This window comes from Mustela nigripes, chromosome 3 (genome assembly GCF_022355385.1).
Source record: "Mustela nigripes isolate SB6536 chromosome 3, MUSNIG.SB6536, whole genome shotgun sequence".
Classification (NCBI taxonomy): Eukaryota; Metazoa; Chordata; class Mammalia; order Carnivora; family Mustelidae; genus Mustela; species Mustela nigripes.
In genome coordinates, this window is record NC_081559.1 from 31,100,776 (window position 1) to 31,120,724 (window position 19,949).

General features: G+C 39.3%; 1 long non-coding RNA gene across 1 annotated transcript in view; it reads left to right on the plus strand.

The window, feature by feature from the left end:
* LOC132012897 (uncharacterized) overlaps positions 1-12,298 on the plus strand; it is a 13,085-nt gene extending 787 nt beyond the window's left edge. Inside the window, exons 2-3 of the long non-coding RNA XR_009402801.1 lie at positions 10,276-10,317; positions 12,147-12,298. This is a non-coding gene — a long non-coding RNA (uncharacterized LOC132012897). The remainder of the gene's footprint in view (positions 1-10,275; positions 10,318-12,146) is intronic.
* The last annotated feature ends 7,651 nt before the right edge of the window (positions 12,299-19,949 follow it).

The following is a 19,949-nucleotide window of genomic DNA, read 5'->3' on the forward strand; positions in this document are numbered from 1 at the left end:
GCCCTCTATCCCAGCGCCCCCCGCCTGCCATCACAGCGCCCCCCGCCTGCCACCACAGCGCCCCCTGCCCTCTATCCCAGCGCCCCCCGCCCGCCACCACAGCGCCCCTCGCCCGCCATCACAGCGCCCCCTGCAGGGCCCTCGGGAGCGACAAGGTGATGGCCGCGCTAAAGCCCCACCAAGAGGCAGGTGGGAGAAGTCACCAGAGGCAGAGAAAGCCGACCTAGGGACAGCTTGGCGGAGAGGGCTGTCACCTGGCTGGGGGGTGAGCGCCGACTGCTGAGTAGCTGGAGCCAAGAACAAAGGCGGGTCCTGTTAACGCTGTTCATTAAGCAAGCCAAGCCCAAGGAGCAGCCTCAGCGCAGAAACCGCGCAGAGCAAAGTGCAGGCGCTCTGCCGCCTTGCCTCCTGGGGTAGAGCTGTTCCTACCCGGGGATTTTACGGGGGTAGTATCTGGCGTCCAGATCGTGATAATACTAGGGAATAACAAGGTAGCAAATACTAACGTGACCACGCAAGACTTTGGGAACGTTATAAGGTGTCAATGTCCATCTAGCCCAAAGAAACGCAAGGTCAAAGGGCAAGCGGAACAAGACAAAGTGGTCCGCCTAAGGGGATGGTGCAGTAGATCACCAAGGGCGTAGGTCCGGGAATCCTACAACACAGCTCAGGGTTCAGTTTTCCAGGCCCTTTCCTGATCTCTGGGAACTTCGGTGAGTTACTTCTCTGTTAAGTGGAACCAGTGGTAGCATCCAGGTCCTCAGCTTGCCTATATTCAATAAGACAAACCACAAAAAGCGCTCTACCCAATGTCGGTCACATAGTAAGCACACGAAAAAATGGTCTCTGGCATTCCTTGGTGTGTTAAGGGCAGCCTGGCACCACCACTGCCGCCCATCCAATGCGTAGGCTTCCATAACTCCTGCTTTCACGTGTGGGGGATCTCCTGCAGAGAGCTCTCAGCATTCCCATGCATCTGCATTGATTCTGCAGATTCCTAACTCCCCGTCTTCCTTGATTTTTCCGTTGAATTTATCATCCTCCAAAGCCTTCTCACGCTAGCTGTCATTTGATATTAAATGCCAATTGGAGAGAAAATGGCTGCTCCTGATGAAACTGGTATTAGCCTGGGATAAACAATCAAGGCCATCTGTAATGACGGATGAATCGTCTGGGTCTGAGTCTGGTCCATTACAGAGTTCCAAGATAAAATGGAAACACCCCAGAGCCAGTCTTTCCTTGTCTCTGATTAAGCAGCCTAAAGGGGAAGGTCTCTAATTGTTGGAGGAATATGGTGCGTCTTGTTCGAAGGAAGCAGTGGGGACATAGTCTCTTAACACTCATTGACATTGCAGTCCTGTTCCAGAAAGACTATTTCTGTGGAGCTCAGGGGAAAGAGCAGAGTATAGCGCTTTCTCCCACACCCCAAATTACAAAAATAACAGGCACACTCTTTAATAGCAACCTAAGAGAAGTGTCAATTACAAAAATGAAGTATTTAGTAACTGCATAATTATTTAACACATTTCTCCAAATAACTCAAGTTGTTTATAAACAGTCTAAAAACACCAAAGAGAATATTATACTCTGATAAAAACCAAGTTGTTTTATTGCTAACTTTTCACTCACTTCTCTGATTTGGCCTGGTATTCTTGAGAATAAATCAGTGCTAAGGCGTCCTCAGAGGACGAACAGGGTCTTTGACCAAAGTCTTAACCAATGTACCGTATTTAGACTCCCCACATCATGAAAGGAGTCTCTAAATCTCCCTTCATTACCCATCAGAGGAATGGTCACCACCATTGTAAAGGAACAAACTGTATTTTTCTTTCTTTCTTTCTTTCTTTCTTTCTTTCTTTGAGAGAGAGGTAGGGAGAGAGGGAGAGCAGGAGGGCAGAGGGAGATGGAGAGAGAATGTGAAGCAGACTCTGTGCTCAATACGGAGCATACTCAGGGCTCGATCTCACAACCCTGAGATCACGACCTGAGCCAAAACCAAGAGTCAGATGCTTAACCCACCGCACCACCCAGGTGTCCCTGTGTTTTCTGAAGAGCAAGTTAGAAAGCAAGGCAGAGAGGGATGGAATGAGACCAAATATCCAGCTCTTCATCTACAGCTCATTCTATCAAGATATGTGGAATTATGGCTACCACGCACCCAGCAGATGCCTTGGTTTTCCTCTGCAGAGATGTGAGTAACAGACAGGGACTCTGTCTCTAGGGAATGTGGGGATGAGGGTCTACATCTTAGCAAGGAGGCCGGATGACCTAAAGCTGTCCCTCTCTCCAATTTGATATCTTTCTACCCTTTCCTTCCCAGCATCCCAATACTGTACCACAACAGACTGAACCTATAGTTACTCCTCCAGTTCACACATGTGTTTCCCTCTGCTCACAGCAACCTTGCCCCTTTTCTTGTGACATCTGCTTTTCCTTTTAATCTGAGTTTAGTCATCTCTTCCAACAAGGTCCTTCCCTGCCATACCAACTAAGTAGCATTATGTGCCTTCCATATGTAATTTTCTAGCAAAGTATAGATCTTCTATCTTAGCGTCTATCATAAGTTTATTTGATAAGACTTTTGGTTGCAAGATGTGAAAATCAGCTTAAGGGACCATAAGTAATATACAGATGTGGTGTTACCTTTCATAATCCAGGCCTTAGGGAAGGACTAGCACTAGAAATTGAAAGTTGTTATGATTCTTTCTCCCTTGTGTTTTGGCTAATTTATGCATATCTACTTCCTTTCTATTGGTTTCTGTAAAACAGCTTTCTCTGCTCTCTAGCCATATGGAAGAACATGGCAGGTGGCTCTAGCCAAAGCAGAAAACACAATGTCCCTGAATGACAGCCCCAAATTTCTGCCATAATCTTATGGGCCCTATTTAAGTTAGGCTTCTAGCTGAGGGCCCATTTTAGAGAAGAGAACAATGGCTATGGGATGACCTGTTATTCCAAAATATCTAGAGTACCATAACATTCACAACTGCCTACTTGCATGTCTACATACTTGATCATCAGTAAACTTTGTAAAGAGTTTTTTTTTCTTATTTAAAGATTTTTATTTATTTATTGGACAGAGAGATCACAAGTAGGCAGAGAGGCAGGCAGAGAGGGAGGAGGAAGCAGGCTCCCCACTGAGCAGAGAGCCCGAGGTGGGGCTCAGTCCCAGCACCCTGAGATCATGACCTGAGCCGAAGGCAGAGGCTTAACCCACGGAGCCACCCAGGCGCCCCAGATCATCAGTAAACTTTGTAAAAGTAGGTCAATGGACCACGTCTATCTTATTCACATTGTTTCCTCATGGAACTCTGTGCCAAACATTACAAATGTCCATTTTGTAATATTAAAAAAAAAAAAAGGCCTAAAAAAAAAGTAAAGCCCTGTATAATTCCCTCCATACCAAAGACTTCCTTCTTCCTATCTTTCAAACCTATTTTGCCCCACCCCACTCACATGTTAGCCCTACTATCACCACCAACTGTGGATGGTGATCTCCTATATGTCTTCTATATTTTAACCTCTATAAAATCATTCCTTGTCCTCCATAAACACTCCCGGGGACTTTGTACTTCATATGTCTCTCCACCTGGAATAACAATAAGAAATACAAAATATTTATATCTTAACTATGTTGCAGACATAGTGATAGATATATCACATACTTTTTGTCTAATCTTATAACACTCAATATTTTGCCCAGCTGAAACTTGGATATAGCTGAATAACTTGTTCAAGGTCACAACTAATAAATAATCTTAGTCCAAAATCCAATATCTTTTTCCTCTTAATCTTTCCACTCATGTAATCTAGTACATGGAAAGCCCCTCAAATCCAGGAACCATTGATAAATGTACTTCTATATCCCCAGAGACTAACATATTTTACATTTCACAGAAGGACACAAGGTATGCTTAATAAATATTTGCTGAGGCATGAATAAATAAGTGAATGAATGAGTAGGTGTGTTCTATTGGGGGAAAAGATACATTCAACAAGAATAGTTTTTTCTCTATTCTGACAACTTTGTAGTCTTTACATGTCAACAAAATAATTAGCTCAGATGAAACCAATTATATTAGCAGTTCTATAAAGTTAACGTGGCTAGAGGACTAGCTTCTATCAGATAAAACCGCTCCCTAAGAAAAAAACATAAAAGCTGAACACAATATAAAACAAAATTGAACTAAAACAGCAGCTACTTAAGGTTTTGGAAAACAAACCACTAAGTTTCTAAGACTTAAGAACAGCGAGATCAAAGAAAAAGAGACTCTAAGAGAAGGAAGCCTAACATAATATTGAGCTTCTAAACTTTCAGCATTTGATCGATCCTAAGATTTCAGAAGAAAAAGGCCAGTAAATTAGGAAGAATGTTCAACTTTGACGCCGCTAAAAAGAACAGGCTTTGCACAAAGGACTTAAAAGGCAGTGAAACTATTCTGTACAATATTACAGTAGTGTCCTTATAGATTTTCAGCACCCAGAGACTACCCAAGGCCAAGAGTGAACTATAACGGAAACTATGAACTTTGAGTGATAATGATGTGTCAATGTCAGTAATGTGTCAGTTGTAACAAATGTGCCTCATTGTGCAGCATGTTGATAGTAGGGAAGGTTGAATGGGGGTTGGGGGGACATGGAGCATGTGGGAACTCTCTGTACTTTCTACTCTGCTATGAATCTAAAACTGCTTTAAAAAGTCATTTATTATTTAAAAAAAAAAAACAAAAGCTATGATGAGCTTTCATCTGTACCATGGAGCTGAGGAGAAAAAAAAAAAAAGAAAGAAAGAAAAGAAATCAGCATTCAAGACCTGCCAAGCAGAAGGAGCTCTGATTAACATTCCAAGTCTTAATTGAGATTCCTGAATGGTAACATTTTAGGTATTAGAGAAAAATGAAAATAGACAACCCCTCACAAAACTTAAACTTCAGTCTCAAAGTATCTCAATACCTAATTAAATCAAGATGATTACATTTAGGCTAACTCCCTGTAAGAAATCAAATAAATCCTTCCTGGAGAATATATAGGAATACACACACACACGCAAAACATATAATGTAATTATATATAATATAATGTTATATATTATAAATATATATAATTTGAAAAACAATTATCTAAGTTTTCTTCTCAAAAAAAAAGGATATAATTAATCTCAAGGAAGGAGGACAAGGGCAGCAATTAATTAGATGGAAGGTGAATATACAATAGAAAAAAACAGAAGAGTTTTTTTCAAAAATGTTAATAGAATTGATAAATCAAATGGCACAGATAATATCAGGACAGTAAAAGGGGACAGTATTGCAGATCTTTTGGAAACTTAAAAAACAGTAAAAGGGTATGATGCACAATTTTATGCCCATAAATTTAAGTCTTAAATAAAACATAAGCATCCTTGAAAAGTTTTATTTAACAAAACTAACACACAACAAAAATAAAAAATCTGAATAGGTTATACTAAAGAAATTTATTGGGTAATTTCAAAACTTGTTTTATAAAGAAAACTACTGGTCTAGATGGCTTCATTGGTGAAATATCCTAAATATCTAAAGAGGAAACTATGCCAATATTAAATTGGAGAACAGAAAAATATTTAAAAAGAAGAACTTTACACGTTTTTCCTATAATGCAAGATTAACCTTGATACCAAAACCTGACAAGAATATTAGAAGAAAGGAAAATTATAGGAAAATTTCTCTTATAAGTTTAGGTATAGTAATTTTAAACAAATATTAGCTCACTGTACTCAGTAAAAGTATAATAAGGATAATATATCATTGCTAAGTGGGATTTATTCCAGGATTATTTTTAAAGATAAGTAACATTTAAAAATAAATTAATGTAATTCACCATATTCACAAAATAAAAGAGAAACACTTCTCAGTAGATGTAGGGAAGCATTTGATAAAAATCAGTACACATTTATGATAAAAACAAAAGTTTGAGTAAACCAGGAATAAGAAATTGTTTTCAGTCTAACAAAGAACAGCTTTCCCCCAAACAATAGCTAATAGTGAAAGATTAAAAGGATACCCCTTGTCATTTCCAAGATCAAGAATGCATCAAGGATATCTGACATCACAATTTTATTCAACATTGTAAGGAATATCTTAGCCAATGCAATATAATAAGAAAAAAAAGTATAAGGATTTGAAAAAAATAAAACGCTCATTATTCGTGGAAAATATAAATGTGTGCATAGAAAATGACGAAGAACCAATAAACAACAAAAGTTGTTACCTTCAAGATCAATATACAAAATTAAGTTCATCTCCATACAACAGAAACAAATATTTAGAATATAAAATTTGAAAATAAAACTTCATAATGCTATCAAGAATAATCATCTATTTAAGAATAAATCAAACAAAATCAGTGCATAAATTGGAATTTAGGAATAAATCAAACTAAACCTATCTATAAATCAGAAAATATTACTGAGCTTAATTACAGAATATCTAGACTAATGGAGAGATACACCACATTCTTGGATTGGAGCATTCAGTGTGGTCCGTTCCTTCACATTGATCTGAGGATCAGCAAATCCCAGTCAAAATCCCAACAGTATATCTGCATAGCTTGACAATCTGATTATAAACTCCATATGAAAATGCTAGAATAGCCAAGATAATCTAAGGTAAAGGAGAATATTGCAAGAATTAAGCACTAGATAGCCAAAATTATCATAAAGTCAAGTTATTAGGAGAGTATAGCATTAATTCAAAGATACACAAATAGATCAGTGGAACAAAAGAGAAAGTAAAGAAACAGACCGCATGATTTGTGGCAAAAGCAACAGTGCTATGCAGTGAAGGGAGGGTGGCCTTTTTAATAAATGAAGCTGAGTCAAATGGATATTTATATGTTTAAAAAATTAGTAATGATCCCTACTACACATTACACACAAAAATCAACTCCAGGTATGTTCTTAACTGTGGAAAGGAAAAGCTTCTAGAAAAAAATATTGGCAACTGCATTTATGAACTTTAGAAAAATAAAGATTTCTTAAAGGGTCAAAAAAAAGTTCTTAAAAAGGAGCAAAGATTGATAAATTACACCATGTTAATTAAGTAGTTCTGTGTATCAGAATCATCATTAAGAAAGGATTAGAAAATCATCATTAAGAAAGCATGGCTCAGAAAAACAATCTGAGGGGTTTGAAGTGGCTGAGGGTGTGGGAGGTCGGGGTACCAGGTGGTGGGTATTATAGAAGGCACGGATTGCATGGAGCACTGGGTGTGGTGAAAAAATAATGAATACTGTTTTTCTGAAAATAAATAAATCAATTTAATAAAAAAAAAAGAATTAAAAAAAAGAAAACATGGCTCAGAGCGGAGAAAGGTATTCGAGAGTCATATCCAAAATATATAAAAACTTCTGTAAGTCAATAAAGAAAATATGGGGTAAGTGTTAGAAAAATAGTCACATATGAATAGATGCTTCACATAAAAGGATAGATAAATGATAAACAGATATTAAAATGTGCTCAACATTATTAGACATTGAAAAAACAAGGTACTGAGAAGTCTGAAAACCATACTGAGTGTAGGAAAGTATGTGGAACAATTAGAACTTTCATATTGTATTGGTGGCAATGTAGACTGATAATCATTTGGTTAAGCTCAGATAGGATCTACTGCAGTTAAAATCACACATAACCTGTGACCAGCAATTCCACAGTGATCCAACCGATTTGCATACAAATGTGCCCCCAAAGCATGTACAGGAATGTTTTAAGAAACATTTTTAAGAAACATGTTTTAAGAAACTTTTCATGGCTCTTCAGGACTAGAAATAACTAAAATGTTTGCCCACAGGAGAACGGATGAATAACTTGTGGTATAATTGTGTTATGTGCTAGTTCACCCTCTCTGGGAAGCACATAATCAGATGCAGTTAGGAGTGCACAATATTTACTGATGGACAGAGCATGAGAATGTAGAGTACGTCTTCAGAAGGCAATGCAGGTCCTGTGGACCTGTAGAAGGAAGAGCGAAGGACGGGAGAGTCGGAGAGCAGCTTCGACATGGGGTGGCTCTGAGAATATCACAGCTGGTCTGGTGGGGAGTGTCCATGCAAATACTGCCCACCGAGGAGTCCCCACGGAGCACCAATACTCAGACCTTAAGGCCAGCCATGTTGAGTCACCGGCTGGATGCTGCCCCCAGAAAGCAGGTCCCAGAGGTTCGACTGCATCAGTGGATCCAAAGCACTGTAGCTGGAGGTTATAGATAACCATTCCTCAGTCTGACACGCACCCCGCCATGGCTGCTCTACAATGGAGCGCTGTAAATCAGTATAAATAGACAATCTATCACAAAATACAACATGGGAAGATCTTACAAATACAATATTGGGCAAAGAAAGAAAGAAAGAGAGAAAGAAAGAGGGAGGGAGGGAAGGAAGAAGGAGGAGAAGGTGGGTGGAAGGAAAGTGCACCTACTGCACGATCTCATGTATTCAGAGCTCAAACCCAGTCAAAAATAATTCATGATAGATGTCAAGAATGATTACCTTTGAGCAGGACCAAATGACTGGGAAGGGGCATTCGTTAAGCTATTGGGACTTAACATAGTGCTCTGAGTGTGGTTACAGGCCTTTCTGTAGGTACATATATATGCCACACTTCAATAAAAAACAAGTTACTTTAAAAAAAAAAAAATTCGTATAGCCAGACAATGGTATTCACAGGAATAGATGCCATATAAATCCAGAGAACAAAAGCCCATGAGAATAAAGCCTTTGTAGAAGGTAGTGAAATAGGAAGAGAATAAAACATATTTATTTTGACATAGAAGACTCAAATAATTTTACCAAAATATTTCTATAATTATTAAACCTCCATTATTAATGGAAGCAGGTGATGCTGCTGCTTTATTTATTTTCATAAACAACATTTTGATGGGTTAATAGCGATGTATTTTTATTCTGAAAAAGCCTGCACAGACCAGAAATATTAGCTTAACACAGCACTTCTCAACTTTTTCCAGGCTGACACAGTCAAAGCTTTGACAAACTACCATTATGATGCTCCCTTTAACTGAATTTGCATACCACTTTGCATAATAGTTGATGCATGTATTACTTTAATATCTTTATCAAATGCCTCCCCACACAAGACGTGCTGCTTCCTTCTGCCTTTGGCCAAGCCAGTGGGTACCAATGGTCTCAAAATGGCAACGAAGAATGGAGAAAGAATGGGGTCAACAGTGAGACCACAGGAACTGCAAGTAAAGGACGGATTTGGGAACTCACAGGAGTTATCTAGGGTCACGTAGCAAAGGACACTTTATTCAATCCATAAATAAAGATTAGAAACAGCAATGTGTGAGGTGTTGTTGCAGGGGCTTCTCGTTCCTACCTATTTCCATAGGCTAGCTATGAGTTAGTGCAAGTGGCCCCATGTGCAGGCATGGATCAAATAAAAGACTGGGTCACACCAAACCGAGTGGTGCTCACACATCTGGGACGAATTCAGGATGCAAAACTGCCAGAATGCTTCCTAGAGATCCTATGGTTTGGCCTCCTCAGTTTACAACCCAGGAACCTGTAGACCCGAATGTTCAGTCCCTTGCTCGGTATCATAGTGATCTAATTAGTACCTGAGGTCTGTGTGTATCTCCTGAAGAGAAGCTAAAATGAGTGGTGACGGGCCTATCTCTGAGGACTTGACTCGTCTCCTGGCTAATCTTTGTGGCACTTGAAACCCTTCCTATCTCAAAGAACAATCTATGAATCTGATCAGTTGCCTAACCCAGCCTTTAATCACTGTCCAAAAGCCTTTAGCTTCACATAAAATCAGCAGAAACATGTTGGAGAGAAGCCACGTCTCCGTTTGGACCACTCTGTAGATTTCTTGTCGCCCTGGAAGTCACTTATCTGTTGGTTGATAGGAGACCCACTGAGTCTTATTTTTAAATGCCTGCCAAGCTCCTCACTTGGGGTCCAACACTCAGTGTTAGCCTAGTACAATCTGTACTTCTCAACATCTGTTCTCGTGACTAATACCAGTCAGGCCCAAGGAAATGTTTTCACCTCTCTATCTCCCAATGGCCTAGGAAACCAAACGTGAGGGCTGTGGGGCCAGGAGTATTGTACTGTCCCCAGTAACAGAGGTGGACAATGCAAATAGGATGGAGTGGGGGAAGCTTAGGTAAGAGACAAATCAAATACATTGTGTAATCTTCCTCTCAACACCAACACAACAGCTCCAACAAAACAAAGTATAATTTTTCAGTCAAGTCAAGTATCTATTTTCTTGCTTCTCTTCAGGTTCCAATTTGTGATTCTGGGGAGTACTAGAGAATGTGCAGGGTAAGTATGGAAGTTACACAGTGGCTGGTGGAAGATTTTGTATTATAGAGTTTGCTTCACTCTTAAACGTGTAGGTGTACACACACAAGTTTTTTGCATTGACAACTAATTGGATGTTGGATGCAAAACTGCAAATATTTATAATTTTACAAAGCATTAAATAAGGTGTAACTAAGTGTTTTTATTGAATTACGATTGACATATAGAATTCTTTTAGTTTTAGGTATTCAATGTTGTGATTTGATATTTTCATACATTATGAAATGATCATCTCAATAGATCTAGTTACCTGTTGTCATTATACAAAGCTGGGGGTCTTGGGGGGTTTTTTAGTTTCTCTGTTTTATCAGAGATAGGGAGAGAGAGAAAGGAAATTAGAGGGAGAAGCAGGCTTCCCACTGAGAAAAGAGCCCAATGCAGGACTTAATCTCAAGGTCCTGGGATCATGACCCAAGCCAAAGGCAGACACTTGAACTGATTGAGCCACCCAGGCACCCCTATACAAAGTTATTATAATATTATTAACTATATTCCTGAGGCTATACCTTATATCCCAGTGACTTACTTATCTTACAAGTAGAAGTTTGGACTTCTTGATGGCCTTCACCAATTTTGCTGTTTTTCTCTATCACCACTCCCCTCTGGCAACCACCCATTGTTTCTCTGTGTCTAGGACTCTGTTTATGTTTTGTTTTGTCTTGTCTTGTCTGTTCATTTGTTTTATTTTTCAGATTCCACATGTAAATAAAGTTATATAGTGTTTGTTTTCTCTGTTCAACGTATTTCACTTGGCATAATCTCATTCTTTTTCAGAGCTGAGTAGTATTCCATTGTCTATCTCTACCACATCTTCTTTATCCATTCATCTATCAATGGGAAGTTAGGTTGCTTCCATAACTTGGCTATTGTAACTAATGCTGCAATTGAATATTAGTATCAAAAATGTTCAATAGTACAATAGGGTTGTAATCACCAAACTCAGACTGGACAAAACTCTATAGAACAAACAAGGCAGTTCTCTCAATAATTAAAATGAAAAGGAGAGAGAGAGATAGCAATAAAGACAGAGAGAAAGAGAAACAAAGAGACAGAAAGGAAAAGAAAACCAAAACATTGAGACTTAATAGATATTTCAGCAAGTCACAATGTGTGAGGTTTATTTGTGTTTTGATCCCAACCATAAGATATGTATGTGACATTTGACACACTGAAATATTGAACAATTGCTAGTTATTTGTTGATACTAAGGAATTATTGTTATCTTTAAGACATGATGATGATAATGTGATTGGTTAAAAGTCTCATCTTTTAGGCGTGTTGCTGACATATTCACAGGTCAGATTATACGACATGAGGGATTTCCTTCAAAATAATGGGAGAAGGGTGGGGATAGGAAGATGAAATAAGATTGGCCAGGACTGAGCAATTCATGGAAGCTAGGTAATAAGTCTGTGGGAGTTTATTATATTATTCTGCCTATTTTAGTATGTTTGATTTTCTCCATAATAAAAAGTTTCCAAGAAAACAAAGAAAAGGATTTTTAAATAAAATTTTGTGATTCAGTGTAACAATTTTGTTAAAAATGTTGATACTTTTTAATAACACATTTCCCTTTTAACTTTGTAGATAATTTCAAATAATTTAGAGAAAAAAATTACAGCTTTGAAAAGTGTAAGAATTTCCGATGTTAAAAATGTTACTTTTACTTGAATTTACATCACTGATGAAAATGTTTTCAAGTTTTGTAAGCAGTGAGTGTACACAGACATGTTCTTTTTCAGATATTTTAGGTATGTATTTAACATACATGTTCTTTTTTAATCCTTTAGATTCTTGAGAACAAGTACAAACTGAGAACATGATAGAAATGAAAAGTATAAAAGGAAGGCTCAGAAAAAAAAGCTTAGAAAAGAACAAATCGTTAAGAAGAAAAACAGAAATGGAAATTTTCCAAAGAGGTGGTTGGCTTACATTTTTGAAAACTGGAAACAATGAAAAAGAGGAGGCTTGTGTTAAACATAATGCACATAAAATTCACAAGAAGGATATTACACATTTGATGTAATTACTCATCCAAACAATGAAAACGTGCAAAACTGTTACTGGCATCAAGCCTCTGTTTGTACAGCTCAAAGAAAATCCCTGTGCTTTCACATCTTTTCCTGCATGCAGACTGAACTATAATACAAGATAATTAGAGTGTGTGAGGACCCGGTTTGACTCCTGCCCCAGGCCTTGTGTTGGGAAGCATTGGGGAAGAGGGCTGCCAGGAGATATGCAATGCCCCTGAGGTAGGTAGTCCCTTTCAGAAAATAATTCCCAACAAAGGAAAAATAATAAGTTTTAAACATTGTATTTTATATTATAGGATTTCTAAGAAGAAAGAAGAGTTGTGAAGCTCTGATCATTTCCAAAGCTGGGGAAAGCTCATGGGAGGCAGTGGGACTTGTCTGAGCTCTGATGGAAGAAAGAATAGCGTTAAATGAATTGGAGAAAGGTCATTCCAGACATAAGACTGTACAAAAGTACTGAGGCCAGAATACGGGGTCCCATCTTGAGGATGCTGATGAATGGAGACAGGCCTCAATCAGTTTTACACCATGAGTGCAAATTTAAGCTGGATTAATCTGGCCCTGCTAAGTAAATGCTCAGGAACTGAAATATTATAGCTGCAACATGGCTAGCAGAGGAAATGAAATGGAAGCCTATAAACCCTGAAGGCTAGAGCAGGAACGCAGATTCAGAGAACTCAACATAGTTTTATTTGGGGGCCGAACCATAAACGTGACTTAGGGAGACCCAAGGGCCAGGGTTCTGCGTGCATGTGTGCGGGCCCTTAGTGATCATTAACTCTGGAGGAAAAAAAAAAAGTTACATGGCCTTGCAAGTAAAAATGATTAAGGTATTTCTTGTAGCTATTTCTGTATGTCATAAAAACAGCAGGATTTTTTAGAATGGGCTGATATTCTTTATCCCAGCCCTCCCTAAAGGGAATTAAAGAGCTGAGACCTGTAGGAATTTATTGGTCTGACGGGAAGAAAACACAGCACCAAAAGGAGCTCACACATTCCCCGTGACTCACTTGAGTGTCTATCTAAATGCAAAGCCTGGTCTTATTTTTTTGAAACCAGCTTTCTGGGAGACTGTTTAAGAGTTAAGGGATTACAAGAATAAGTCATTGATCTCCCATTTCTAAGGCTAACAAAGAATTTCATATTACTGAAACCAGACCTCGCCTTTAAACTGAACGATTTTCACCAGAGGGGAGGTGGGAGGCTGTTTTTGTTTGCTTTGCGATGATTTGAAAGTTGCGTTACATTCTTGGGCAGAAAAGAAAGAGAAAATTCTCAACCTTATGAGAGCGTTTTTCCATGCTCGCCTTGAAAAAGGCAAATTAGAAATTATCTTGGACAGAGTGTGCAAAATGGAATGACCCCAAGCTCTTTGAAGGGTGGCCTATCTTTTGAAATCAAGCCGTTGATTTACTGTGTACTTAGAAGACACATTGTTTTCAGTCAGAACAATTCCAGGTGAAAGATGAGACACTTAATACAGAGATCGTTCTGTCGCTCTATTGATGAAACCAAGCCAAATAAATGTTTTACAGCCCTTTTGACAAAATACTTTGATTAAAGGAATTACAGGTAGAGGCGACCTGCCACTAACGAACATTTCTCAACAACGTAAAGCAAATGAGTTTTTAAAACAAATACACCAAACTCCACACTTCTCAATAAATAGGGCTTCCCCCCCACCCCCCTACACCCCCCTATACCCTCGTGTGTGGAGGGGAAGGGGTTACCTTAGGAAGCTATAAGCTTTAAATAAGGCTGCAGCAATTTCTTGAAAGTGTTTCTGACTTTTCTGGTTAAGCCTTCAGGGAGCGCACTCTATCGTTTTGACTATCTTCCAAAATAAAGGAACTTCAACACATGAAAATGGATTTTCATTTCTGAAAAGTAATCAAAAGTCCTTTGAAAGGAAGTCTGGAGATGGAGAGGTGGTTAGGCTGAGTAATACTGGTTTTATTTAAGAATAAGTTGTAAGTTGAACAGAAAGGGATGGCTTCTAAACCCCTTCAAAATTAGATCTGGAGATGATTTCCAAGAACAGTTATGAAAATGATTTGTTCAAATCGGTGTAATGACTCCCAACTATGGGGAAAGGGAAAAAGATGGATCTTTGCATAGTTACACATTTCATACTTAAATATTTGAATATATGTACAACCATTCCCAAGTGGCAACATGTATCGGAACGGGAAATGTGCATCCCCTCTGTCCTAGCAATTCCACCTCGAAGACATCACCAGATACTGGGACTCACCCAGAGTCCTTGTTGGGTATGTGGGGGAGGGGGGCGCTATTTCTCCTGTAGAGGGCAATTCTGATGTTTTTCTCTTCTTCTGAAACCTCTGCTGGTGTTTGTTTAGGAAGACCAGGGCAGTAGGGGTATGGGATGAGGGCCACATCTCAACCAGCCTTCCACCTCTCATGCCCTTTCCTTCTGTTACCTGCATTAAGTTTCAGTTCACCTTAATTTTGTTTGAATTCAGGAGACTTACAGACATTCTGATTTCCCATTAGCTGGTGCATACTCAGTAGGAAAAGAGAGTAGGACTTCAATTTTTTTTTTAAACTGCCTAATTAGTACCATACAGAAGAGATGACTTATATGTCATCAGTTGTTCTTTTTTTTTTTTCAAAAAAAAAAAAGGAAAACTACAAATGTCTTCCTGCTGAATAAATGACTATTTAAAAAGTTAACTTAGACATAAAGCTACTCCATTTAAGAGATAATTTCTCAAGATGCTGTGCTTGAAGTCGGTCACTCTCAGTCTTTAAAGTGATTGAATTTTTATGCAAATAGTTGACATGCCACATTTTTATAATGCTTCAAAACCCACTTGAGGGACACTCTCCTTTTCTCTTTCTTAAAAAAAAAAAAAAAAAAAAAAAAAGCCCCAAGAAATGTTGCCTTGATAGGAAGCGAATGTGGTTCTATGGTAAATATTGTTAAAGCAATCTTTAAAAATGAATGACTTGTTTTGACTGTTTTTCTTTCCTAGCAAAGAAGCTGAGGACCTAGGGAAGAAAACCCTTCAAAGTTCTCTGCGTATTAATCCACCCAGTGGAAACTTCTGCAATTCAGGGAGGAAGTTCTTCAGAATCACAATCAGACGGTGGAGTGCTGCTTCGGCTAATTTTCTATGGTGGTTTCCAGAAATGCAATCCTAATCTATGTTTACTCATTCTTCTCATACAGAATCATTAACCCTGCTCTCCCCCAGTTTGTTAATGCACATGTGAGTCCCACCGGGTATCACCCAGCTTTTTCCTTAATCACCATGAGCCGCGTGTAAACCTGCCTCCCTCTCCGAAGCGCTCTGTTTACCCACCCTTATCACCTCCCACAGTCTGCTCAGCTACCGGAGACTCTGTGACAAGGGGCCATAAACGTGACACTGTCCTTGAAAGATATCAGTAAAATTTTACATTATTATCCTGATTGTGGCGGGGGGGGGGGTTGGAAAGACGCTTCAAAGGGAGTCAGATTATTTTCTTTTGTCAGAGGTTAAATGGATAATTAATTTGCATCTGTGCCTTTCCACAGCCATTTTACACCTGTCTGATAGAATAAATTATAAACCATGAAAAAGAAAACAGTTCCCTTATTTGAACAGTGCTGAATAAAATCTTTGAAAGTGTTCATCGTTTTAAATGATTTCTAAGTAATAAGCACCAGGTTCTTGTTTCCATCATTGTCAAGCTTCAGCTGCGTTTAGAGCCATGAAGAGGTGAGTGCCTCCTCCAGGTGCCAGGTCCTTGGAGAGGTCAAGATAAACATAGACTCTTGAGTTACTCCCCTGACAGCAATGCAAGGCAGAGAAAAGGGCTATGGAAGACTCCGCAGAAGAAGCTAGAAGGAATAAGCGTCTATTAATAGAATGTCCAGGGAAGGTTTGTCTGATGGTCTTTTGAGTCTTGGACTGATCATTGAAATACGGGAACCACATCCACAAATCAAAATGGCAGAGGAAGCAGACTGATCATAGGAGGAGTATAAGAGAAAAAAAAAAAAAAAGAAAAAAGGAAGGTAGAAGGGAAAAGAGAATAGGTCCAGGGAGAAGACTTGAAATTATATAAAATGTTTTTTGAATTCAACTCTTTAGGCCGAAGAGTGTAGAACATTCTTAAACATGGAGACTCGGTGTGGTAACAGCTGGGTTTGAGAAGGAAGGCTCTAAGAGCAGTGTGGGGGACAGAGTGCTGGAGAGATACGGGTCGTGAGAGAAGTCAGTGAGGAGAACTCAGGGGGTGTAGGTGAGAGAAGGGGAGGGTCTGGATGAAGGTGGCAGGAACAGGAAACAAAGAAGTGGGGATAGACAGGGGACAGAACGGAAGGAGTTTCTTCCCATACTGATCAATTCAGGTAGCAAGAGAAAGGAGGAGAAAATGAAAACTCCAAGATTTCAATGAGGATTTTGTGATGGCGTTACTAACCGAATTAGGAAAGATAAGAAAACGGGTTTTGAAGAGGAGATAACTGGGCCAATTTTTTTTTTTTTTTTTTTTTTTAATGAAAAGAGTATGAAAGGACACCTAAGTGGAAGTTACCAATGGACTTCAGAGCAGGAAGTTGGAGCTCTGGAGAGAGGAAGGGCAGGGACTCAGGGGTGCAGATGACTGTTGTAAGGAAACGTGAGAAAATAAAATGAGACAGAAATTAAAGGAGACAAACCATAAGAAACTCTTAACTATAGGAAACAAATTGCAGGTTGCAGGGGTTGGCGAATGAGCTAACCGGGTGATGGGCGTTAAGGAGGACACTTGATGTAATGAGCCCTGGGTGTTCCATGCAACTGATGAATCGCCAAACTCTACTTCTGTAGCTATCTATATACTATATGTTAATTAAGTGATTAAAAATAATGGTAATGTAAGTAATAAAATATCAATGACTATGATAGCAAGCAAAAAATTTGGAAATAAATTAAATATTAAATATGGAATGGGAGAATAGGAGAAAAATGAAGAGAATGAGAAGGATCCGCCAGAAAGAAAAACAAACAAACAAACAAACAAACGGGAAAATGCAGTAACCCAGAGACCAAAGTAATATCTTTTTTTTCTTTTTTTGCCAGTGTTTAAGGGCTTGAGAAGGGAGCAGGAGGAAAGAAAGCAGAAGCAATGGTGTAAAAATTCCTTTTTCAGTAATTTAGTAAAAGAAAAGAGAGATGGTCAGTAGCCAGAGGGCATATCAAGTTTACAAGAAGGTGTTTTTGAAATAGGAGAATTCCATAAATAAGATCCACCTACAGAACAAGAGAGGGAACCAAGGAGACAGAATGTACTCTTGCATGAGGCTAGGTCAGGCGCTACCGTGGGGATCCTTAAAATCAGTGGTCCCACTTGCCAGAAGTCTAGGAAGCGCAATAAACCAAGAACTTTGGCTGGGTTCAAAGCCTGTAAAGAGAAGCAAAGGGAGAGCAAGAACGTTGCAAAGCTCTGAAACCGTCTGGGCTGGAGGACTTGGACAGTGAGATTTTAGATCCCAGACACCAAAAGGATGGAAGGGGATAAAATCTAGGTTGCACATGAAGGGTCTTGCTTGGGAGAAGGGGAAAATACACGGAGCCTCTGGAAAAGGAGCCATGAGCTGGAGTGTGTTGGGGAGCAGAGCCGGTCAGAGTTCCACAAGGCTTGTGCTGGCCCCGAAGGAGAATATGATAAGAAATCAGATGAATAACGGGGTTTCTAAGCATCATTGAGGGTGCAGCTGAGATTAGAGAACATTGATTTGTAGCGTGTCCATTTATATATAAAAATGGTACCATGTGCATGAGTCTTGGCTAGCCAGCCAAGAGCTAATGCACACATACAATATTTTATCTCCAGTAATGGTACTTAAATTTTTTTAGTAAACTCCAACAGTCAAACACAATTTTAACCTGACCTCCTTCCTGATGCGGGTGCATTTACTGAACGCTGCCTCATTGCCTTTTACTCACTCAGCATTTCTTGTTAGTTTTTAAAAACCAAAAAGAATTGATTTGTTTTCCTAGGCAGTTCTCAAATCACCCCAATCATTAAGTTGTATTTAGGAGAAAAGGAAAAAAACCACAGTTTCTATCTTGAACACACTTATATTTTTGGCAAGCAAAATAGTCTTTTAGAGATACATTCTTGGGTGCCCCAAGTTAAAGGTGACCAGTGTTCCCTTTGCTAGTGATGCACAATGAACCAGGGGAATGCATTGGCTCTGGGCGTTGGAAAACGTTTTATTGTCCTGGTTCTGTGACACTTATCAGACACCTACCTACCTCTGAGCCCTCTGTCCTCCTGTGGGGTTTGTTCACACTGAACAGAGGCAAGCACAGAGATGCCCAGGAGCAGATGGCAATTTCAAAAGCTTTTTTCTCTGGGGGCAGAAAAGTGACAAAGAATGGGTTCTTCTCTTACCTAAGTTAATTGAATAATCTACTGTGCTTAAGACAAATGAGTTGGGGGGCAGGGACCATTATTTGAGAGCAGGAAGACATTTTGTGAATATTTTCCATTTCTAGAACTCTCCTATAGAATACTAACAAACATTTTTCAGTGAACCTTCACTGCAGACCCCAAATGACAAGCATTTCTTTGTATTGATGGCCCATTAGAGAAGGACCATTGGTTCCAGGCATGTCTGTCTCTAGGCCACTGAAACGAAACATTGACACTCTCTAGCTGAAGAGGTAATGGAAATCAATGTAAGGCTACTGTCTTTGATTCCCATCCTCCAGAAGTTTCTGATTTTCGGCTCTGCGTTTTTAGCCTTCATAATGCCAGCAATCACAATTTGTATTGCTGGACCCCGGCTCTGACCTCGCTGTACGTATCTCATTCAAAAGATCCTCCTGGCATTTAGTGGGAGGAGATATTGTTCTGGTTTTCATGTGAGGCCATGAAACCACACAAGCATTAAATCATAAAGGCTAACAGTGGCCGTCAAGGAGAGAACCCACACCTCAGACCTAATATGGGCCAGAATGCCAAGTAACAATGCAAGCCTCCTTCTTCTCTATCTTCGATAGTGCATTTTCCTAGCTGTGCCGTATGGGTCTCAATATCTGAACAATAATTATTATTGCCATGCCTTAACTGTTATCATCATTGTAAAGAAGCAGTTGTCCAGCACTGAATGCAATATGGAGTGCCTTAGAGGTAATGTCTCATTTAATTGTCATGCACCTTGTGCATGTATGTAGTGGTCTACTAATGAATATTAAATGTATTTCAAGTGCATACATGTCCATCCACACAGAAACTAGATCTGTGTCATTAATTTCTTGCCCTTCAGCTTTATAAGTTCGTGTTTAAAACTGGAAAGTATTTTGGATTTCATCCAAGGGATAAGGAATGCCTTAGAAAGTGACAAAGAAGAACACGTATCATTCTTCTAAACCCAGTTTGTCCTTGTGGACACTTTCTAACTTCCCCCTTTCTTTTTCTCCCATGATGCCAATCAATATTGCACATGGAGTGGCCAATTCCAGACGTTCCCTTCTGTTCTACACTTCTCTCTTGTGATTTGCTAGCAATAGGAGGAACAAGAGGGTCATCTACTTAGAAGGACCAATCAATAATTCCCCT